The sequence below is a fragment of the Loxodonta africana genome, chromosome 12 (genome assembly GCF_030014295.1).
Source record: "Loxodonta africana isolate mLoxAfr1 chromosome 12, mLoxAfr1.hap2, whole genome shotgun sequence".
In the NCBI taxonomy this organism is placed as follows: Eukaryota; Metazoa; Chordata; class Mammalia; order Proboscidea; family Elephantidae; genus Loxodonta; species Loxodonta africana.
Window position 1 is genome coordinate 60,941,654 of NC_087353.1, and position 23,170 is coordinate 60,964,823.

The window sequence follows — 23,170 nt, forward strand, 5'->3', positions numbered from 1 at the left end:
GAGGAGATCGCCAGGTCTATCTCCCACGGAGCCTCTGTGTGGGTTTGAACTGACACCCTTCCGGTTAGCAGCCAAGCACTTAACCGCTGCACCACCAGGGCTCCTTGACTCTAGTCCAACCTTCTGCAATGTAGTACTTTCTCAAGGCAGGTCTGAAAGAGATGATCACATCAAGGAGACTGTCCTTATAGCAAAGACCATATAACCCAGTATTTTCACTCATCCTCTCCGTCATCAAATAATCCTTTTTGCATGCCTAATGGACGGACAGAACTCCCTAAAGAATAATGCACAGGCAAGATTAAGACAGCCTGCAGTACATTGTCTTTCTCAGAAGTGTTTTAGAAGCAATTATGAGCCTCTTACAGATGCTAAATCCAAACTACCATAAGACTGAGAGAGATCCCTGAGTGACCACAGCTATATGGACTATTGGGCCTCCTTCAAAAGAAGTTCTGTAGAAGGTAAATATTATTATTATTTTTTTCTAATTCCTTATTCTTCCCTCCCCCAGCCCCTGGTAACCACTAATCTTTTGTCTCCATGGATGTGCCTGTTCTAGAAATTTCATGTAAGTGAGATCCTACAATATGTGTTGATTTGTGTCTGACTTATTTTACTCAGTGTTATGGATTGAAATGTATCCCCCAAAAATGTGTTATCAACTTGGCTAGGCCATGATTCCCAGTATTGTATGATTGTCCACCATTTTGTCATCTGATGTGATTTTCCTATGTGTTGTAAATCCTACTTCTATGATGTTAATGAGGTGGGATTAAAGGCAGTTATGTTAATAAGGCAGGATTAAAGGCAGTTATGTTAATAAGGCAGGACTCAATTTACAATATTAGGTTGTATCTTGAGTCAATCTCTCAAGATATAAAAGAGAGAAGCAAGCAGAGAGAAAGCGGGACCTCCTACCACCAAGAAAGGAGAGCCAGGAGCAGAGCATGTCCTTTGGACCTGGGGTCCCTGTGCTGAAAAGCTCCTAGACAAAGGAAAAATTGATGACAGGGACCTTCCCCCAGAGTTGACTGAGAGAGAAAGCCTTGCCCTGGAGCTGGCACCCTGAATTTCGATTTCTAGCCTCCTAAACTGTGAGAGAATAAGATTTTCTTTGTTAAAGCCATTCATTTGTCTTATTTCTCTTACAGAAGCACTAGGTGACCAAGACATCCAGCATAATTTTTTCAAGGTTCATCCACACCACAGAATTTATCAGAACTTCATTTCTCTTTATGGCTGAAAATTTTTCCATTATACGTATATGCCACATTTTGTTTATCCATTCATCTGTTGATGGGCACTTGCGTTGTTTCCACCTTTTGGCTATTATGAATGTTACTGCTGTGAACATTGGTGTTTAAGTATCTCCCTGCTTTCAACTCTTTTGGGTACACAGGTCTCCCCCACTATCAGAAAGTAGAGAGTTCCTGTGAAACATTTCGTAAACCAAAATGGCATAAACTGGAGAAGCAATTACCATTAATTTATATGGGAAAAAATTTTGAGCCCTCCCAGACCCAAAAAATAACCTACCAAATAACACGTAAAACCTAAAATAACACTAACATATAGTAAAAGCAGGAATGATGTGATAAATAATCCTAGATAAAGCACAGATGCAATGTCATGGATTGAGCTGTGCCCTCCGAAAATATCTGTTAACTTGGCCTGGTCATGCTTCCCAGTATTGTATGATTGTCTACCATTTTATCATCTGATGTGATTTCCCTATGGGTAATCCTATCACTATGTAAATCCTATCACTATGATATAATAAGATGGATTACCAAACCAAAAACCAAACCCAGTGCCGTCGAGTTGATTCCGACTCATAGCGACCGTATAGGATGGAGTAGAAGTGCCCCATAGAGTTGCCAAGGAGCACCTGGCAGATTTAAACTGCTGACCTTTTGGCAGCTGTAGCACTTAACCGCTATGTCACCAGGGTTTCCAGGATGGATTAGTGGCAGTTATGTTGATGAGATCTATAAGATTAGATAGTGTCTTAAGCCAATCTCTTTTGAGATATAAAACAGAGAGTGAGCAGAGAGACATGGAACCTCAAACCGCCAAGAAAGCAGTACCAGGAGCGAAGGGAATCCTTTGGACCTGAGGTTCCTGCATTGAGATGTTGTCAGACCAAGGGAAGACTGATGACAAGGACCTTCCTCCAAAACTGACAGAGAGCGAAAGCCTTCCCCTGGAGCTGGCACCCTGAATTCGGACTTCTAGCCTACTAGACTGTGAGAGAATAAATACCTCTTTGTTAAAGCCAGCCACTTGTGGTATTTCTGTTATAGCAGCATTAGATGTCTAAAACAGATGTTCACAGATGCTGCTTGATGCTGAGTGTTGTTCCCAGGGAAGGAGCTTGGCCAGGACAGAGACATCACCACTGGGACATGGGCCCTGAGGGCCACCCCCTCGCCAGTTAGGGCTGTCACCCCCTGGGGTCTCTGCCCTCCCCAACTTGGGCTTCCAAGAATGTCTAGCATCTCAGTGCTCCTGGAGGGACTGGAAGCTGCCCCCCGCAGCCCACAGATGGCTTAGGCTAGGAGACGGCAGAGGCTGGAGGTGCCAGGGAGGAGAAGTTGAATCAGCCGCTGTCCACCCCCCCCCACCCCCTGCCCCTCACCTCACCTGCACCTGGGATGGAGGCCTTGGAGGGAGCCTGACAGGCTGCAGATGGCAAAGCTGGGGGGTGGGGGGGCAGACAGAAGAAGCTTGGTGGGAAAGGGGTGTGCTGGAGGAAAGGAGGGAGTTGCAAAAGGGAGGGCTGGTTGGAGACCCGCAGTGCTGCCCTTTTCCCACCCTCAAGGGGCCTGGGAAGGCCTTGAGGCACAAGGTGGGGGCAACCTTGCTCTCCCTGCTGGGGGTGAGCACTGCCTCTTTAAAGGCTAGCTGCAAAACAAACGCTGAATGCTATTTCTGCTTTTTGCCTTTTTTCTTTAAAAGCAAACATCCTTTTAGGATTTCTCTTGTTTATTGGAAACAGATTCTTATGTAGGTCTTTCGTAAAAACAAAATGGCGTAAAGCAAACTTTGGAGAAGCTGGGATATCTGTACCTAGGTGCGGAATTGCTACGAGTAGGAATCTACTCGATGGCACTGGGTGGGTTTTTATGATAATTCTATGGAAACCCTGGTGTAGTAGTGGTTTCCTGGCACTACTTGGAAACTCTGTGGGGCTGTTCTACTCTGTCCTATACGGTTGCTATAAGTTGGAATCGACTCGACAGGAACAGGTTTGGTTTTAGGTTTGGGTATGGTAATTCTATGTTTAACTTTTTCTGGAACCACAGAACCCCATAGCAGCTGTGCCATTTTGCATTCCCACTGGCAATGCACAAGTGTTCAGAAGTATCTTCTCACAAACAATAATTATTTTTGACCCACAATGTTCTTGCTTTACATTTCTTTTGTTGTCATTGTCATTTTGTTTTGTTTTATATCCTTTGTCATCCTTGGCTATTTTGACCACATGTTCCACACATGATGATCAAATGATATTTAACGCTACTATTTATTGAACACTTATTACATGTTCTATGCTTTTTTTTTTTATGCAGCGTCTTACAAGAGTGTATTGCAATGCCATTTAATTATTTAGAGAACCCTGCAATGATTCCTATCTCTTTACAATATACGCAGCAAAACAGAGATGTTAAGTATCCTGCCCAGCATCACACAGCTAGAAAATAGCAGCACTGGGATTCAGTGTCTTATCTGCCTGCCTGTGTTGATGGCCCCTTTGCTGTAAGTCTGCACTCAGGGACTCCACTCCTGCAGCTGTTTCAGACTTGATGTCTATCCGTGATAGCCTTGATCTTTGGTGTTTTCCTTTCTTACCCATGATTGGCTTTTGGTACTTGACCTGTTTTGTCCCATAATTTGAAAATTGCTCTAGTCTTTATTTTATTGTCTGGACTGTTTGAGTGGGTAGTGGTTCCTGGTGGACACACCTACTAAATGGCCAAATAGGGCAGTAGGGTGCATAGAATTGAGAAGTGTTAACCAAATTGAGGGTGTGCGTGTGCATGCGCACACACGTGCATACACACACACACACACACACACACAGTTGCCGTGGACCGATTCCATCTCATGGTGACCCCGTGTATTTCGGAGTAAAGCTGTGATCCACAGGGTTTTCAATGGCTGTGACCTTTTGGAAGTAGGTCACTAGCCCTTTTTTCCAAGGTACCTCTAAGTGGACTTGAACCTCCAGCCTTTAAGTTAGCAGTCAAGCATGTTAACCGTTTGCACCCCTCCCAAACTGAGGGCACCGTCAGTGTGGTTTTTCTGCAGCCACTGAAGGAGATAGGCTGAGAAGGGGTAGATGGATGTATGGTGCTCAGAGTTCAGCCGAGGGCAGTCGGTTTGAAATGCTCCTGTGCGGGCTTAGCTGGAGGATCCATGGTGCATGGTCCTACTCACCTCCTGTCCCATTCCATCACCATCACCCTTTCCTGGACATACACATTCTTCAGTGCCTGTTGACTCTCCACCATTCTGAGGCTGGTTACTATCACTTGCAAGGATTTGACTGTCAGGGAAGATGCCAGCAGGCCTTTTAAATGCCACTGCAGACTTTCATTGCTAACTTGTAAGTTGGAAGAACTTCCAGAGAAAGGGTTATAAATAAAACGCATACATCAATCTTGGTTTCTCAACGGGATGCAATTCCACTTCGTGGCTAGAGATAAAATATGTCTTGCCGTGCCCAGTGAGCTCTTCGCTGCACTCACACTTTATTCCCCGTCACAGTCTAAGTGATGGTGGATGAGGCTGCTCATAAGGTATGAGGCTAGACAACCCCAGGCTCGTTCACACTTACACATTATGGGGTGTTTTTAAAGGTCCACGTTCTGCTTTCTTTGGCAACGCAGGCTTGGAGGACGGGAGAGGTGGTTTGTATATAAGCTGGTGCTTGAAATAACCTCATGGGGCCGGGTGAATATGATCTGACTCTCCAACTAGGTTAATCCTGCTGAGAGCAGTGGCTGAATGTGACCTCCCTTTGTGCCTTAAAATGCCTGGTAGAGTGAGTCACATAAAGGAAATGTATTAGTATTAATGTGTGTGCTGCTGAAGAAATGGTTCTGATAGCCATTAGAATTCATACTGAAGAAAAAAATGATGGACCCTAAAATCACTCAAATTAACCCTGGTGACACAACTTGAAGGTGGCTCAGCTGCTCAAGCCCACCCAGCGGCTCCTTGCCAGAAGGACCTGACTATCTGCTCCTGTACATATTCCAGCCTAGCAGACCCTACAGGGCAGTTCTACTGTTACATGGGGCCACTGTGAGTTGGAATAGACTTGAGGGCACTCAACAACGACAACGAAGTTACTCAACACCTAGACACTTTGTTCAGTGCTTTATCTCTATTATTCTGATTTCATATTTGTAATCACCATAAGAGTTTCAGACTACTATGATTTCCATTTCACAGATGGGGAAACTGAGCACCAGAGGCTGTAGCTATTCTATCAAGCTCTTGGCTGATAGGTGCTAGAATCAGCATTTGGCCCCAGGGTGGCCAAGGTCCAAATCCTGTGTTCGTTCTAGCTCTGCCGTGTCTGTCCACTCCACCCACCTCAGGTTACATGTCTGCAGGGTCTTATCTCTCTCCTTACTTAGATCCATCACTTTTTTTGCCTCCCTGGCTTCTGAGGTTTCCTATTCTTGATGTGTTAGTCAGTAGATGACATTCTTGTTCCTTTTTTTTTTCATTCACTTATCTGTTTGTTCGTTCAGTCATTCATTTGTTTAACTATTTACCATTCAATTGATGTTTTGAGCAACTAACTGCCAGGCACTCTTCTAGTAGCTGCAGATGTAGAGATGGATAGTAGGAGATTCCTGCCTTAGGGACCTAAACAGTCAGCAGACAACTAGAATGCTCTGTGCTGTGGGCTGTGGTTGAGGGAATCATGGGATGCTACAGCAAGCTGCATACTGAAGGAACAGCTAACGTCTGGGGCATGGAGGAGAATCTTGGAGGAGGGGGCACCTAGTCTGCACCTTGAAGGATAAGCAGGGGTTGGCCACATGATTAAGAGTGTGGCTGGAGTGTAGGGTTCTCTCTTACCTGGATTCACAAATTGCTATCTATGTTTTGGTTTGTAAAGTAACAGAATGCTCGAGAGCAGAATGAATTGAGCACATAGTTGTCTTACCAAGGCAGTAACTCAAGATGTTGCATTGCTTTAAATGCGAAGTGGTCATTTGTGGTGAATTCTAGATTTATGTATTTATTTACCTTGTTTCCACACTAAGTGAATCTCCTCTTTTAATAATCACCATAATAAATAACAATGAAAGGCTATGAATGAAAGTTGACCTGTTTTGTCAGTACTGTTCTGAGAAGAGAGCCCTGGTGGTACGGTGGTTAAGAGCTCAGCTGCTACCAAAAGGTCGGTAGTTCAAATCCACCAGCCACTCCTTGGAAACCCTCTGAGGCGGTTCTACTCTGCCCTACAGGGTTGCTGTAAGTCAGACTGGAAGCAGGCTTTTTTTTTTGGTAATGAGAATTGAAAATTGATTGGTTTCCCTTTCAAAGGAGTTTCTCCTTGGGCTCATGGCCCACTTCCTTGAAAATTATTTTTCTCGTATTTACTTTTTGTTTTGTTTTTCCTTAAAAAGAGTGCATTTTTTAACTTTTCTGTAGAGAACCTTTAAAAACAATTAAAATATATCTTAAAATTTTGCAATAGCATTCAAAAGTAAGATACGTGGATTGTAAAGGCAAAAAAAAAAAAAAAGGTTAACAGTTCAAAAGGGAAAGAATGAAGAAACTGATGCTGTCTTCTTGTCCCTACCTCTTCTCTGGAGACAACCATTGTCAACAACTTTAAGTGTGTCCTGAACATCCGGCTTCTCAGCCTTGGCACTGCTGCTATTTCGGGAGGAGGGATTCTTTGTTGAAAATGGGGGGCGTGTCCTGTGCACTGTAGTGTGTTTAGCAGCATCCTGGCCTATACCCACTAGATACCAGGAGCATAACCCTCCCCTCAGATGTCACACCCAAAATCCGATGTCTCCTGGCGGCACAGCCACTGCTGGCTGAGAACAGCAGTTCTAGATGTTTTAAAATACATATTTAAAATGCAAGAATCAGTGAAGAAGCCAGAGATGACTGAGTGTTTGGGGGTGATTTGGAAAAGGAAAGGAGAAGCAACTATAGGAAAAGGAAGGTTTGAGCTGGGAACAAGCAAGTTGAGAACATGAAATGAGCCTTACTTTTTTAAACAGTTGATTTTGATGCTGAAAGTTCCATGAAGCATTTTGAGTTCCATTTCTCTTCCTTTTTAAAACAGCAATATCATTTCTCGGTTAGCGGGCATTTATCTGCTGTGTGACTGCAGAAAGCCTGAGTCCGGAATCGATAACACAAAGAAAGAACCTGGTAGGAGATGAGGAGGGGAGGGAGGCAAGTCAATCAGTGCAAGAGTGGAGGCGATGGGAATCTTGAAGACACCGGCAGCTAATGAACAGTGGGGGTGGAAGTCCCAGGAGATGTAGTCGTAGCTGGTGATGCTGCTCAGAACTGGGGTCTCCCATCCAGAAAGGAGAATTTAGATCCCTGGGGAGCTTTCTGATGCAGTTAGAAGCAAAATCTTAGGAGTCTGGTAGATCTGAGTTCAAATCCTGTCTGTAGCATGGGGTGCCTAACCTTTTAGGACCTGAGTTTCTGCATATGCCAACTGGACTTACCTTGGGATCATCATACATAGTGACTAAGAGCATGGAGCCAGGGTGCCATTTCCATGCCCCCCCTTTTTTTTTTCCACTTGCTATTTCTTTCTACTTGGTCATGCTAAGTTCTTCACCCTACCTCATTTTTCTCATGTGGGAAATGGGGGGCAGTAATAATTCTTACCTGTAGTGAATTTGAGGGAATTCAGAGCTGGTTAAAAGAAAAAGAAAAGAAAAAAGATATGACCATGAGATAGCAGCATTGCCCAACAAGCTGTTTATTGCAGGGGTAGGCAGTCCCCCACAGCAGCAGGTCTTTCAGGGGCCACCAAAAGTGGAAGAAGGCATGAAAACCCCAGGGAAGAAGCAAAGGGCAGGAGAAAAGCTTATGTGTCGCAAGCAGTGTCCTCCTGCATCAAGGTGGGAAGTCTCTGGGTCAGAGAGCTTAGAAGGCAACAGTACCTTGTTGTGTGCCATCATCGAGTTGATTTCAACACATAGCAACCCCATGCAACCAAAGAGAACTGACCCATCAGGTTTTCAAGAGCAGCCCTGGTGGCACAGTGTTTAAGTGCTCGGCTGCTAACAGAAGGGTCAGCACTTTGAATTCACCAGCTGCTCCATGGGAGGAAGATGTGGCAGTCTGCTTCTGTAAAGATTAAAATCTTAGGAACCCTATGGGGCAATTCTACTCTGTCCTCTACGGTTGCTATAAGTTGGAATTGACTCGATGGCACCTTTTTTTTTCCCCACAGATGCTGAGTGCAGTCTCACAGGGTATATAAAGCAGGCAGCCTCTAGGTGTAAAAATCTGTTTATTTAGGTATTTTTTTAAACAATTGGATGTGTACAAAGCTGTTTAACGCAGGTGGAAATTTGGGGCTACGGGGCCTCAGCTTGCTAAGAGGCCAATACACAGAGGCCACCTTTGACCTGTTTCTGTGACATTACCATATAGGATTGTGAGGGGTAAGTCAGTGGATGCATGCAGACAGCACAGTGCTTCCTGTCGTTCAATAAGTGCTCAATAATCGTAAGGGAGTATTATTGCCACTCAAGTCATTCACAGGGGTTGTTGGGAGGTTTAGAGATGTGTAAAGAGCCTGTGATGGTGCCTGAGGTACTATAATATGATAAATGGCAGTACTAGTGCAGTCTCGCTCTGTCTCTCTGCCTCTCTTTTCGTCTTTCTCCCTCTCTGCTTTTGTTTTCTATTAATATATATATTTTTTGAGCAGTTTTAGGTTTACAGAAAAATTGGGCAGACAGTACAGAGAGTTCTCATATATCCCTCCTCCCCTGGACACAGTTCCTGCTGTTAGTAACATCTCGCATCCTTGTGATACATTTATTATAATTGGTGAACCGATATGGATACATTATTATTAACTAGAGTTCATAGTTTACAGGAGGGTTCACTCTTTCTGTCCCACTGCGTTTCAATGGGTTTTGACAAATGCATAATGTCATGTGTCCAGCATTACAATATCCTACAGGATAGTTTCACTGCCCTAAAAATGCCCTGTATGCCATTTATTCACCGTGCCCCTAGCCCCTTAATCCCTGGCAACCACTGTCTCTATAGTTTTGTCTGTTTTTTTTTTTTTTCTTTAATCTTCTTTTTTTCCCCCTGTTTGCTACAACCCTACAAGCCTAGGAACTCAGGCAAGAGAGGACTAACCCTAAGACCATGTGATTTACTTTTCTCAGGCTCATTTCTCTTTTAATAATTACCATATTGACTCTGAATTTATTACACTACAAGAATGACTTTATGTGGAATCTCATGAATTTAAACATTAATGTAAGATAAATTAGTTTTAAATTGAATTCCTCAAAAGCAATTGAATGTGTTTCCGTATGATGAATAAGGAATTTTCCAAATAAAATCTAAATCTCTGATGTTCCATTTCTGAGCTGGCTGAAGAAATATGTGGGGATATTTGATAAGGTTAAAATATGATCGCACTGCAATAGATTAGCCATGCTATAAACGAACTTTTTTAGTTAGGAGAGAACACAGTTTGGGAGCAGAGTTTAGTAGATAAAATGTGAAGATTTCTGTGTACATGTCTACTAAGTCTCTAAGTTATATTCAGTTCAACATCAATTATTATAAGATATAAAAGCCTTCTTAAGAGGATACTAATTTTTAAAAATAAATTAATTTTCTTGTTACAAGTTAAAAACAAACAAACAAAAAACCTAGCCTCTGCTTTAATCCCTTTTTCTCTGAAAGCTGTTCTCTTCAATGTGATCTCCCAAGGGTTCAAAGTGGTCTCCTCCAAACAAGGCCAAAAACAGCAAGTGGTCACAGATGAGGAGAGTGAATCCATTAGAGTAGAAATGGGAAAGTATGTTCTGTTCCTTATCAGCAGGCTGAATTATCACTGGATGAGAAGTGCTTGTAGAAGGAGCTGGAGAAAAGTTTTGCTCGGTTGACAGAGGCCTCAGTCTGGTGACAGCTGGTGGCACCTTAAGTACTATTCACCACACTGCAGCAGGGCCATCTTTTCCACATTTGGATGTGGCCATTTCACTCCCCTGCTCTCTGGGGTGATTTCAAGATAAAGCTGAAACCTGTCTCTTAGCCGGTGAGGCTCAGATATCCTGCTGCCAGCCCTGTCTCCATCACTGCCACCTTTCTCCCTGTCTGTCAACATATTGAGCTCTCTTCTGATCTACAAGGTGCCATCTTCCTTCCCACCAAAGGGTGTTTGCAGAAGCAAATTCCCCTTGGATCTTCCACCACCTTCTCCACCATCACTTGGTTAATGCTTTCTTTCTTTTTGCCAATTCGACTTTTGTTATTGTTGTTCTTTGGTGCCATTGGGTTGATTCCAACTCATAGCAACCCCATGTGACAAAGTAGGACTGCCCCATAGGGTTTTCTTGGCTATAATCTCTATGGGAGCAGATAGCCAGATCTTTCTCCCACAGAGCCACTAATTGGGTTTGAAGCTCCAACCTTTTGGTTAGCAGTGGGGTTCTTAACCATTGTACCACCAGGTCTCCTTTTCAACTTTTCACAGGTATACAACTTATAAATATCAACTACGTGAACCAATTGTTACCCTTAATCAGTGCAAATTTTCCATCACCATACACAGAAACTCAGGTCTGCATCAGCAATAACTCCCTCTTCCCCCCTTCCTCCACCCCTGGTAACCACTAATAAAACTTGGTCTCTACATGGGTCTGTTTGTGTCTTTTTATATCAGTCGGATCCTACAATATTTCTCATTTTGTGATTAACTTATTTCACTCGGCATAATGCCTTCAAGCTCCATTCATGTTGTGAAGTATATTGAGGGCTTCATTTCTCTTTCTGACTGCGAAGTATTCCACTCTATGTTTCACCTTTTGTTTATGTGTTTGTCCATTGGTGGGCATGTAAGTTGTTTCTAGCTTTTGGCTATTGTGAATAGTGCTACAGTGAACATTGGTGTACATATATCTGTTCATGTCGCTGCTGGTTAATGCTCTCTTGGTCTTTGGATCTCAGCTAACCTACCACTTCTTCAGGAACATCTTCTCTGAAATCGCAGAAGGTGTCAGGCACAACCATTGTCCCTCTTATAGCATTGGGTCCCTCTCCCATGTGGCAGTGATTCAAGCTGTAATTTTATATGTATCTCTAAGCTGCTTTGATTTATGCCTCTCTTTACCACTACACTGTATGCTCCATTAGGAGACAAACCTTGTCGGCTTTTTACTCATCAATTCTTCACCAGCATATAGCTTGATACTAACGTGTGGCAGACCCTTGAGAAAATGAAGCAAATGTTGTAAGCCTTACAGATCTAAAGAACCAGTGGAGGAGCTGAGAAGGTGCATGTAGCCTCGAACAGGAGCCAGGATGTAGTTTGGCACAAGGAGGCAGGTCCATGACCGACACTGAGGTCCTAGCACTGTCCTTTGCTACTAGGAGCTTCCCGTGTATAATCTTCTAATGAATGAAAAGTGAGAAGTCCCAAAAAGTCAAAGAAATGCTAGATGTGCCATCTCACCCAAAATGGGAAAGCGTTTGAAAGGGAGTTAATGAAATATAGTCAGAATAAAATAAACAGCATGAAGAAAAAGAAACCTGAGAAGTTCTAATTCTAAGAATGTAATCTACATAAATACATATAATAGAGATCCCCACTATGTGGGCAAGTAAATTCAATGTAGTATATTTTTTATTTATATATATGTTGTTGGGTGTTGTTTAGCTGATTCCAGCTCATAGCGACCCCACGTGACAGAATAGAACTGCCCCATAGAGTTTTCTTCGCTGTAATCTTTACGGAAGCTGAGTCTTTCTCCCACAGATCTGCTGGGTGGCTTTGAACCACCAACTTTAGGTTAGCAGCCAAATGCTTAAAGATTGTGCCACCAGGGCTCCTGATTCATATATACATATACATACATACATATGTATGTATATGGTATATATATATGTGTGTGTGTGTGTGTGTGTGTTGTTCTGTCGAGTCGGTCCTGACTCATAGTGACCCCGTGTACCACAGAACAAAACACTGCCCGGTCCTGTGCCATCCTCACGATCACTGTTACCATGCATCTGTCCGTATGTTGTACTGTGGTGGCTTGCATGTTGCTGTGATACTGGAAGCCTTGCCACCAGTATTTCAAATGCCAGCAGGGTCACCCAGACTAAGAGACTAGGAAGAATACACACACACACACACACACACACACACACAAAGAATGAAATGAATAGTCTTTCAATAAATTCAGCCCATTCAGTCCATCCATATAGTGGAAGGGTATTTAACCATTACAAAGAATAAAGTTAATCCATGGGTAGTAATGTGGAAAGATGTTAGTGATATTTGTTAAATGAATACAGATATTTGCATAATCATATGAATATAGCACAGATGCATTTTCCTAAAGTGTATGTAGACACAAATGTCTGAGAAGAGAGAATCCTCGCCTTCCACGGGGAGACACGGGTTCAATTCCCAGGCAAAAGCACCTCACGCGCAGCCACCACCCATCTGTCAGTGGAGGTTTGTGTATCGCTATGATGTTTAACAAGCTTCCCAACCAAGACGGACTAAGAAAAAAAGCCTGGGTATCTACTTCCAAACCAGCCAGCGTAAGACCTGTGGAATACAATCGTCCAGTCTAGAACAGCTCACGACCATGGCCCTCGTCTGGGCAGCATTTCTTTCCATTGTGCATGGGCTCGCCGTGAATCAGGGCCCTAGTGCGTGGCAGCTAATAACAACCGACAATGTATATACCAGGGGAAATCTAAAAGGATACACAACTAACTATCATTAGTGGTTAGCTCTTGAAATTCAAGTTCTAATTTAAAGACGTGAGATTGGATTGATGAAAAAAATGTCACAGGAACCCCAGGAGGAAAATCTTAGAAAAATAATCAGGATCAAACCACCCTCTTTATCTGTGGTTCCTAACCAAGATGATTTCTCCCCGCCCTGGAGACACTCAGCAATATCTGGAAACACTTGGCAATATCTGGGAATATTTTTTGTTTGTCACCCTGGGAGGGAGGCCTCCCTGGCATTGATAGAGGCCAGGGATGCTGCCAAACAGGACCAAGAGTGATTTGATCCAAAAGTGAACAGTGCTGAGGCTGAGAAAGCCTGGACTCTACTGGCTGGCTGCTCTTCCTGTTCTGGCAGTTTCAGGAGGATGAGGTCCTCTGTTGTGATGGCAAGGGGCTGGGAAAGTTACCAAGGTAAAGACTGCTGTGACTGAAGAATACCCAGATTACATGTAAAAGCCATGAGGACAGTAGCTCTTTTATCTCCCAGCCAGGCTGACCTTTAGATGGCTCTGTAGAACTGGTAAGGCAAGGCAGTGTGTTGGGCACTGGTAAGGCAGCGTGTTGGGCACTGGTAAGGCAGCGTGTTGGGCACTGGTAAGGCAGTGTGTTGGGCACTGGTAAGGCAGCGTGTTGGGCACTGGTAAGGCAGCGTGTTGTGCACTCTTGAATATTTGATGTGATTACAGCATCTTAGAAATTCTCTATGTGTAGGCATCACATGCTCTTTTTATTTCCCACCTATGCCTTTCCTCACATCATCTTGCTCTTTGTCCTCTGGTTCAATCCCTCTCCAACTCATGACCTCAAGGTGGAGCTGAATAGATCCATAATGTTCATTACGCTTAATTTGATTTGCATGTCATGTTTTTTTATTATAATTTCATTAGCATGATTGAGAGCAGGGGCATGAAAGAGGATCCAGCTCGGTTTAATCTTACCTGAAACTTTGGCTCTACTGGGTCAAATTTATACTATCTTCTTGTTCACCCAAGTCTTATGCTCCAGGATTTGAATACTTGCAAGCTTCCTCCTTTTGGATTCACTGTTTCTTCCTGTGTCATGTTGAATGATACGTGTTCTCCAGATTTTTATGAGGTCACATATTCTCTTTCTATTATCTTAGCATGAAATAGAAATACTCTGAAAAGTATTTAACCATGTAATTATGCCCATGCAAACCCTCTAGCCAAATGCATATTATCTACTTTTTATTAGCCTAATATGTTACCATTCTCAAGTACAAGAGATTTCCTGTTCTGGTCATTGCATCTAGAGCTGGGTGGCTGTTGAATATAATTCAGTAATTTGAGAAGATTATTTTTCACTGTTTTAGGGTCGTGGGGAATGTCCTCAAAAGGAATAGCATTAAGGATTCCTTAATGCAAACATGGTCACTTGGAATCCAGCTCCATTATTCATAACTTTTTAGCCCTTCATCCATCTCCTGGGTTTGAGAAGAATTGATTCTTTGGACAGTGTTCACATTCCATTTCCACATCTTTGGGAAGAAGGGGCAGTGAGGATAACAAGATCCAGAGCTTGGGGAATTTTTATAGTCCTCCCCAGGTGCGACTGCTGAGAGTGCATCATTTCTGCAGTCAGGGGACTAGGGAGAGCAAAGCCTTCCTTCTAAAAGAGGAGCTCGAGCTCTCTAAAAGGGAGTGGAATAAAATTGCGGTTGTAAAAACGAGAAGATGTCGCTAATGGGAATATGCTGAATGCTGTCACTAATTAAATAAGGCACTTTGGAATAATTGACAGCCAGCACTTAAGAATATAATTGCATATTAATCAACCATTTGCAGACAAAACTTCATGCTATTTATTATGTGAGGAAAAAACCTTTTTTTTTTTTCCCTGATGTTTTCAAAGCCAGGGATTCAACTTTGTTCCTAAACTCATCTCCAAAAGTGAACGTACTGTATTTGTATGTGAGAAGCCCAAGTGAATAAATAAGCAGGAGTTTCTGAGGGGAGCAACCCAGTGGGGTTTATCTTGAAAAGAGCAATTGCAGACATATGTCATGTGTCATTACTGGGGAGTTGGCGACAGTATTATTCATTATGTGATTTCAGAGTGCTCTAAATTAGAGAAATGGATTATTGCAAGTGGGTGATTTCCCCAGATTGCTACTTAATAGTGACTAAAGGGTCCGTATTACTCATATTTGCAATGAAGATGGTGCCAGAGCCCAGCGGTGGTTGACTGAAATGAAATGTAAGACCTACTGGGTATTATCTTGAGATGCTGCCTAATGGTATGCCTCTTGCTTAGTAGAAATGTCCCAGGGTCTGGGAGTTTGGAAAGCTTGCTCCAGTTGCAGATGGAAGTGAAGGTTTCCAAGTTATTTACCTCTTTGCTTCCTTTCCTCCCGCTTCCTTGCTTCCTTGTATGTGCACTGCAGTAATTGCTTTACCAACTAAAAATAAGTTTTCTGTTTGTCCCTTTCTATTATTGAGGAATGCCTGTCTTTGCAGTGTTCTGAAACTGTTCTTAGCATTTTTTTTTTTTTGAGCTGCCAACATTCCCCTCTCCTGTGAGCCCTGGTGATGCAGTGGTTAAGAGCTGGGCTGCAAACCAAAAGGTTGGCAGTTCAAATCTACCAGCCACTCCCCAGAAACCCTATGGGACAGTTCTACTCTGTTCTATAAGGTCGCTATGACTCGGAATCGACTCAACAGCAATGGATTTAGTTTTGGGTTTGGTGAGAAGCTCAGCTATTTTATTCATTCATTTTTTCATCAGTTAGAGCCCCAACTTGTGTCTAGTCCTGTACTAGACCCTCGTTGTGCAGTGATGAGCAAACTAGTGTCTCTTCCTTCAAGGAGCTTTCACTCTCCTGGGAGATAGGTATTACACATACAGTCACACAAATCCACATGAAATTCCTAATGTCATCTCCAACCAAATCTGTTCTCACTCACCGCCTTGCTTATCCAGCACTGCTAGCACAGAAATACCGCAAGTGGGTGGCCTTAACAAATCTATTTTCTCAAAGTTTAGCAGGCTGGAAGTCTGAATTCAGGGCGCTGGTTCTAGAAGAAGACTTTGTTTGTCCACTCTGGTGGAAAATCCTGGTCTCAGCTTCTCCATCATCCTTCTTGGTGATCTCTGAAGATCTCCGCATAGCATCTAACTTTTCCCCATTTGTGCTTACTTCTCTGTGCCTAATCTGTTTTTTTAATATCTCAAAAATAAGTAGGTTGAAGACAGATTCTATACTGATATGACTTCATTAGCATAACAAAGAAAATCCTGTTCCCGAAGAGGGTTACATCCACAGATGTCGGGGCTAGGATTCCAACACATATTTTTAAGGGACACAATTTAATATAACACTCACTGTTTCAGCCATTTTGGCCTCCTTGCTTTATTTGGATAAGCCAAACCCTTTGGGCCTTTGCACACACTCCCCTTTCTGGAAAGTTCTGCCCATGGTGGTCTCCTGCTCATTCTTCAAGGTGTAGTTTTGCCGTCACATTCTTGGAGCACCATTCTCTGGCCGTGTGTTGTAGAGCAGCAACCCTGTTCCATTATCCCATCCCCTGACCTGTTGCTGTCAAGTTGATCCCCACTCATGACCACCCCATGAGTGTCAGAACGGAACTGTGCTCCATGCAGTTTTCAATGCCCGATTTTTCAAAAGTAGATCCCCAGGCCTTTCTTTTGAAGCACCTCTGGTTGGAGTCCTCTCTCCCACCTTTTGGTTAGCAGCCAAGGACATTAACCATTTGCCGTTTCCCACTAGTCACCCTAATTATTTCCTTCACCACATTTATGAGTATGCTAGTACCTCATCTATTTACTTATGAGTTGCTTGCCTCCCTCTGGAAGATTGGTGCCACAAGAGCAGGATTTTTGTATTGCTAATGTTGCTCCACAGCCCCCCAGAACTGAGAAGGTGCCCAGTAAACATTTGTTGTTGGTGGACATAGTTGCTAGCTATGGTAATCACAATGGAAGAGAAACACCAAGATGCCATGGAACACGATAACGGAAAGACTTAGTTTAGAATGAGCGTACAGAGAAGACCTCCATGAAGGATTGATCTTTAAAGTTATTTGAGAATTAGATAGGAAGAGAGTGGAGGGAGGAGAGATCTAGACAGAGAAATCTATGGGCACAGCAGGGGAAAGGGAAGAGCTTAGAGAGTTCAGTGAATTAGCAGAAGACCAAGGTACCTGGAGCCCAGTGAGGGAGGAGAGAGTGGTGTGAGAAGAAGGCTGGAGAAGCCACCCATGGAAGACATGAGAGAGTCTGTATCATAAGTACAATGAGAAACCAGTGGAGGAATTTAAAGGATGGGGGTGATCCAACCCAGTAAATATTCTAATTAGATCCCTTAGGGTGTTGTGAGAAGACTTGATGAGCAAGGGAATAAAAGGATGCCTAGCAGTCCCTGGGTAGCACAAACGGTTAAGTGCTCTGCCACTAACCAAAAGGTTGGCAGTTCGAATGCATTCAGTGGTGCCTCAGAAGAAGGGCCTGGTGATCTCCTTCCAATAAATCAGACATTGAAAACCCTATGAAAAAGAGAAAAAAATTATAGAGCACCTTTCTACTCTGACACACATGGGGCCATCATGAGTTGGGGTGACTGGACAACAGCTGGTTTGTTTCTGTTTTTATAGAACAGAATCCAACACAGGCACGCACCGAGTAATCATTTGCTGAATAAATGTGTTCATGAACAAGGGAGAACAGTGACTAGGCAATTTGTTCTTGAAAGACACCTTGATTAATTTTGAAGTTTTTTGTTTGTTTGGGATTGTGAGGCAAGAGGAGGCAGAATGTCTTTACTCGTGCTTCTCAACAATATCTCATCAGACGTCTTCTTTCCTACCCTGCCACTGCTAGCAAGCCACAGCTGTGCATCACTTAGATAGCCCTGGCTCCCAGAGTCATTCATAAAGGTTTTCTCTGTCTCTGTGTAGCTTTGTTAACGTCCATTTTGTTCAGTTAATTTCAAGAACCCAAAAGCTCAGTTTATTTCAAGAACCCAAAAGTCCATTATGGAGCACCAAAATGCAGTCTCCAGTGACAGATCCTTGTCTTTACCTTTCCGAGTTTCAAAGCCCAAAGATAAACCCTTATGTTGATGTGGACTCTTGTGCATTTCATTTCCACACCATTAGTATAGGAAATAAGGTAAGGGGGCAGTTTCAGTTAAAGCACACCAACTTCTGTAACAGATACAATCCCAAATTTTAGTGGCTTCAATTAACACAACTCAAGTTTATATCTTCTTCCTTGGAGCTCAAAAATGGGTGTTTCTGCTCCACAAAGTGATACGGGGACTCAGGATTCCTCCATCTGTGGCTCTGCCATCATGGCTGCCAACAACATGGCAGATCACACGTGAGAGGCTTTATTTACGGGCTAAGACTGGCACCAGACACAGCAGTGCTTCCTCTCTCATTCCATTGGCCAGAAGCAGCCACATGGCCACATTTAACTGCAAAGGAGACTGGGAAATGTTGTCTAGCTCTCTCCCTGGAGGAAGAAGAAACTGGTAAACATCTAACCAAACTACCTTTGAACATTCTCCACAGAAATTCGAGACAACTACAATTTTTTTCACCTATGATTTAAAATATTTACTGTCTACTTTACTCATTAAAGCATTACTATTTTAGGCACTTTTTCCTTATTCTTGCTGGAAAAAAGCAGTTGTTCCACAGTTTCACCTTTCCATCTGCTTCATTTAACCTGTTTTACAAACAATGGAGGAATAGTTGAGGGTTTTCAGCTCTCCAGCTGAATTAAGCTACAGAAAGAAAGCTGCCTGTGAAGTCTGGGACTAAAACACCCAGTAATAGAAGCAACCGGCAACCTCCTAGAGTTCTAGCCTTATTTTGTCACACCTCCCAACAAACTCCTGACTTGTTTGCGAATTCTGCTTAGTTCTCCTCAGTAGCATCTTAACTTCTGCAACACTTCAAACCTTCGTTCTACGTGAATTTGCCTTTGGATGTGATCCAAATGGTACCTCAAAACTGGAACCATTCGTGCCTGGGGAAATCAGATATCTTTCAAGACTAGCTCAAGGGTTATCACTTCCAGGAAGCACCTCCATACTTCTCTCATTCCTCTCCTAGATATAATGGACTTTTTCTTTTCCTGTGTCCTTGATTTATCCTGAGGAGCCTTCTATGATAACTCCTCTGCTACTTTAATAGGGAGGCAGTGGTGACTCAGCAGTAGACTTCTCACCATTTGTGGCGGAGACCTGGGGTTGTTTCTCAGCCATGCACCTCACGTACAGCCACCATCCATCTGCCAGTGGAGACGTGTGTTGCTGTGATGCTGAATAGGTCCCAGTGACGTCTTCAGACTGAGATGGACTAGGAAGAAAAGCATAAGAGATTTACTTCTGAAAATCAGCCCATGAAAACCCTATGGATCACAAAGGTCTGATTCTCAAGCAATCATGGGGCTGATGAAGGACTGGACAGTGTTTCCTTCTGTTGTGCTTTGGATTGTTATGAGTCAGGGGCCTACTGGACAGCAGCGAGCAACAACACTTTAATACAGTTCTGCTTGTTTTCTTATTAAGAATATAATATTAGTTCACTGCAGAGAAGGTCGAGATTACAGATTGAAAAAAATAAAAGCAAATACAAATTATGTGTAATTTCACTACCCAGAGCACTTATTGCTGGACCACACTGTCTGTGCCACTGGATTGAGAGCACCTTACGCAGGGACTGTGTCTCATGCATTCTTGCTGAATCCCCATTGACATGTATGGCATACATGAGACCTTCCATAATAACAAAAGGATAGAAAGATGGCTAGATGGATGGCTAGATGACCCATCTTGCTATTCACAGATGAGCATACTTACTCTTTTTTAGAGTAAGCCTGGGGCAAAGTGAAAAATGATTGTGAATGAAATATATTGGTCAGCCCCCGCCAAAGCAGTGCTAAGATTACAATTATGTAGTTTGCAAAGAGTTCAAATTTCTTCAGGAAAGTTGACTTCCTGAGTTTAAATAACTGTAAAAGTCAGAGTAGGCTACACGAGATAACATCCCAACTATCAATCTCAGTGTTTCAACACTTAAAAGTGTCTTTCTTGCTCAGACAGTTGGGCTGCTGGTCTCTTCCATGAGGTGTCTCAGGATCCAGGCAGCATCCATTTTGGAGCTACACCACCAGGCTGAACCTGCAGGAGAAGAGAATACCAGAGGGCTGCTCTTGGGCTTTCTGAATTTAGAGTGACTTCTCCTCGCAGCCCCCTGGCCAGACATAGTCACCCAGCCTGATCTAATTGCAAGAGTCTTGTGAGTGATCAGAAAAGATAGAACTAGATATGGTAATGTTTACCCAAACAACCATATCTTTTGAGGTACTGATTAATTAGAAAACAGTATTTTAAAAATGGCGGCACATGCAAAATGGGATTGCACCATTGTGATCCACAGGGTTTTCATTGGTTGATTTTTCAAAAATAGGTCACCTGGCCTTTCTTCCTAGACTTGTCTTAGTCTGGAAGACCCACTGAAACCTGCTCAGCAGCCTAACAACACATAGGCCTCCACTTACAGGTGGAAGTGGCTGTGCATGAGGCACATTGGTTGGAAATCAAACCCAGCTCTCCCACGAGTTGGGGACCAACTCAACAGAGGCCAAGAACAACAACGACATAATAGAAATGGTAAAGAATGTGAACACGGCACTCAGATTGCCTGGGTCTGAACCTTTACTGAAAATTATTTGTGTAACCTTTTGGGTAAGTTGCTTGTCTCACTTGCCTCATTGAAAATTGGGAATAATAATAGTTTTAATTAACTAACATGCTGGTCACTGTACCTAGGCATCGTATGAGCTCACAGAATATTTTTGCTGTTGTTAGTTGTCCCGGAGTTGACTCCAACCCATGGCAACCTTATGTATAACAGAACAAAACATTGCCTGGTTCTGTGCCACCTCCATGATCGTTGGTGTGTTTGGGCCCACTGCTGTGCCTATTGTGCCATCCATCTCATGGAGGGTTTCTTTGTTTTCGGTGGTCCTCCCTTTACCAAACAAGATGTCCTTTCCCAGCAATTGGTCTTTCCTGATGACATGTCCAACGCAAGTGAAATAAAGTCTCACCATCCTGCTTTCTAAGGAACTTTCTGGCTGTATTTCCCTGATGAACACCACTGGTCTGTCAGTTTGTTGTACTGTGGTGGCTTGCATGTTGTCGTGATGCTGGAAGCTGTTCCACTGGTATTTCAAACGCCAGCAGGGTCACCCATGGTAGACAGGTTTCAGTGGAGCTTCCAGGCTAAGACAGACTAGGAAGAAAGGCCTGACAATCTATTTCCAAAAATTAGCCAATGCAAACCTTCAGAAGAAGAAATATTATCTTTAAGTGTCTATTAATACTTGTAATAATCATCATTATTAAATCCAATAGTGGTTATTGTTAGTACTATTATTATAATTATTACATTTGCTTCCCACCCTCTAGTGCTCTCAAGTAGAGGCACACATATGTAGAGCCTTTGAAAGGGTGTACCAGAGGGCTGCACTCTCAATTTTTCCAGGTGTTCCCATCATTCTGAGTGAATTTGCACTGAGAATTCACATGTCTGTGAAGTGTTCATTACTGAATCCCATGCAAGACTGTGCACCCTATTTTTTAAGGGAAAAAAAGAAAAAAAAAAAACAGAGAGAGGTGTATCCATCATTTTTAACACGGCTGCGGCAGTCTGAAAATGATTGTACTACGTACCACCATTAACCCCATTGACTCTGTCACAGCGGAAAGGCTGATGTGGCAGTTCTCAGTTGTGTCTCCGCGGAAACATCCACGGGCTCAATAAACGCCCTGAAGTTTAACACACATCTGCTGTCTGCCCAACAGCTCTGGGCACAAATAGCTTTCTTTTATTATGGACGGAAAGGCCAAGTGAAATTTTAATCAGGCAGACAAGGAGGGTATCGGAGAACGCTGAAATGCCAGCCCTGCTGGTATTTCCACGATATTGAACTTGTCTTTTTCTGGAGCTTTGTAGCAATTTCAATTAGCTGGGAGACACACAGCCTGTGTTTTTGCAAACTCTCTTTTTAATTAAGCTGCTGTTCACTGGGATGTTAGAAGGCACACAATTCTTTTTGCAGTATGCAAACTCTTGAGAAGGAAATTAAGCAGTCAGACCATTTGAGTTTGAAAAGTGCGTGGTTATCGCCATCATTGTCCTCATAGTTACGGATCGAGTGCTGTTTTGACTGCATATTTTGGGTATTTCCATCCCAGTTTCTAGATTTCTTAGTCTTCCAATTGTATTACTAATATTTTGCTTTAATGTGTGGTTAGCCTGTTTTCTTCTTTTTTTAAATTATGTAAAATTTGATATAACAAGAGAATATAGGTAATAACAAATATGCACATTGAGGATCATAATAAAACAAAAATCTATGACCCTGCCACCCAATTTAAAAATTAAAACATTTACCAATACTGCTGAAATGACCTATTTGCTCCTTGGTGAGTTCATTTTTCATAAAAACAATCAAGCAGAATTTTGCCAGTGAAGATCCATAAAAGTACCGGAAACATTGGAAATGCTAGAACAAAAAGAGATCTTTCTTTCTTTAAAATAAAACTTTGTCCAACTATTGAGTCATTGGTGTGCGGAGCTATAGTGCCATCTCTGACATTTATTTCATTGTTTGTTCACTCATTCATTCTGTTTCCTGCATTAATGCATTATTTCATTCATTCTGCCATTCCTTCAGTAAGCATAATCACAGACTTCTTTAAAATATAATTGATATGATGATTGTTTTAATGGTTAATTATAACATTCTGACCAAGATATGGGGGTTCTGTTGAGGATTCCTCGTGAGATTGGGAAAGGATATTAGATTTTATTTGCGTAATTGCCTTTTCTTGTAGAGTGTGAGACAGCTGTTCACATAAAATACCGTCACTTGCATTGAAAGGGTCAAAATGCAGTGCGAGGTGTTTTAATCAGTATCCTTTTTTCCAGGTTTTCTTTCTTTCATTTGCTTTAAGGGAAAACCCTCGTGGAGGCTGGGTGGAACTATAGTTAGTAATGCCAGAGTTCACGATGACTTTTTGAACCAGCTAACCTCAGGCTAATGTGGCAAGTCTTACCAGGGGCCGCTCCTGCCAGCTGTCCCCCTACGTCTCCGGAGCTAA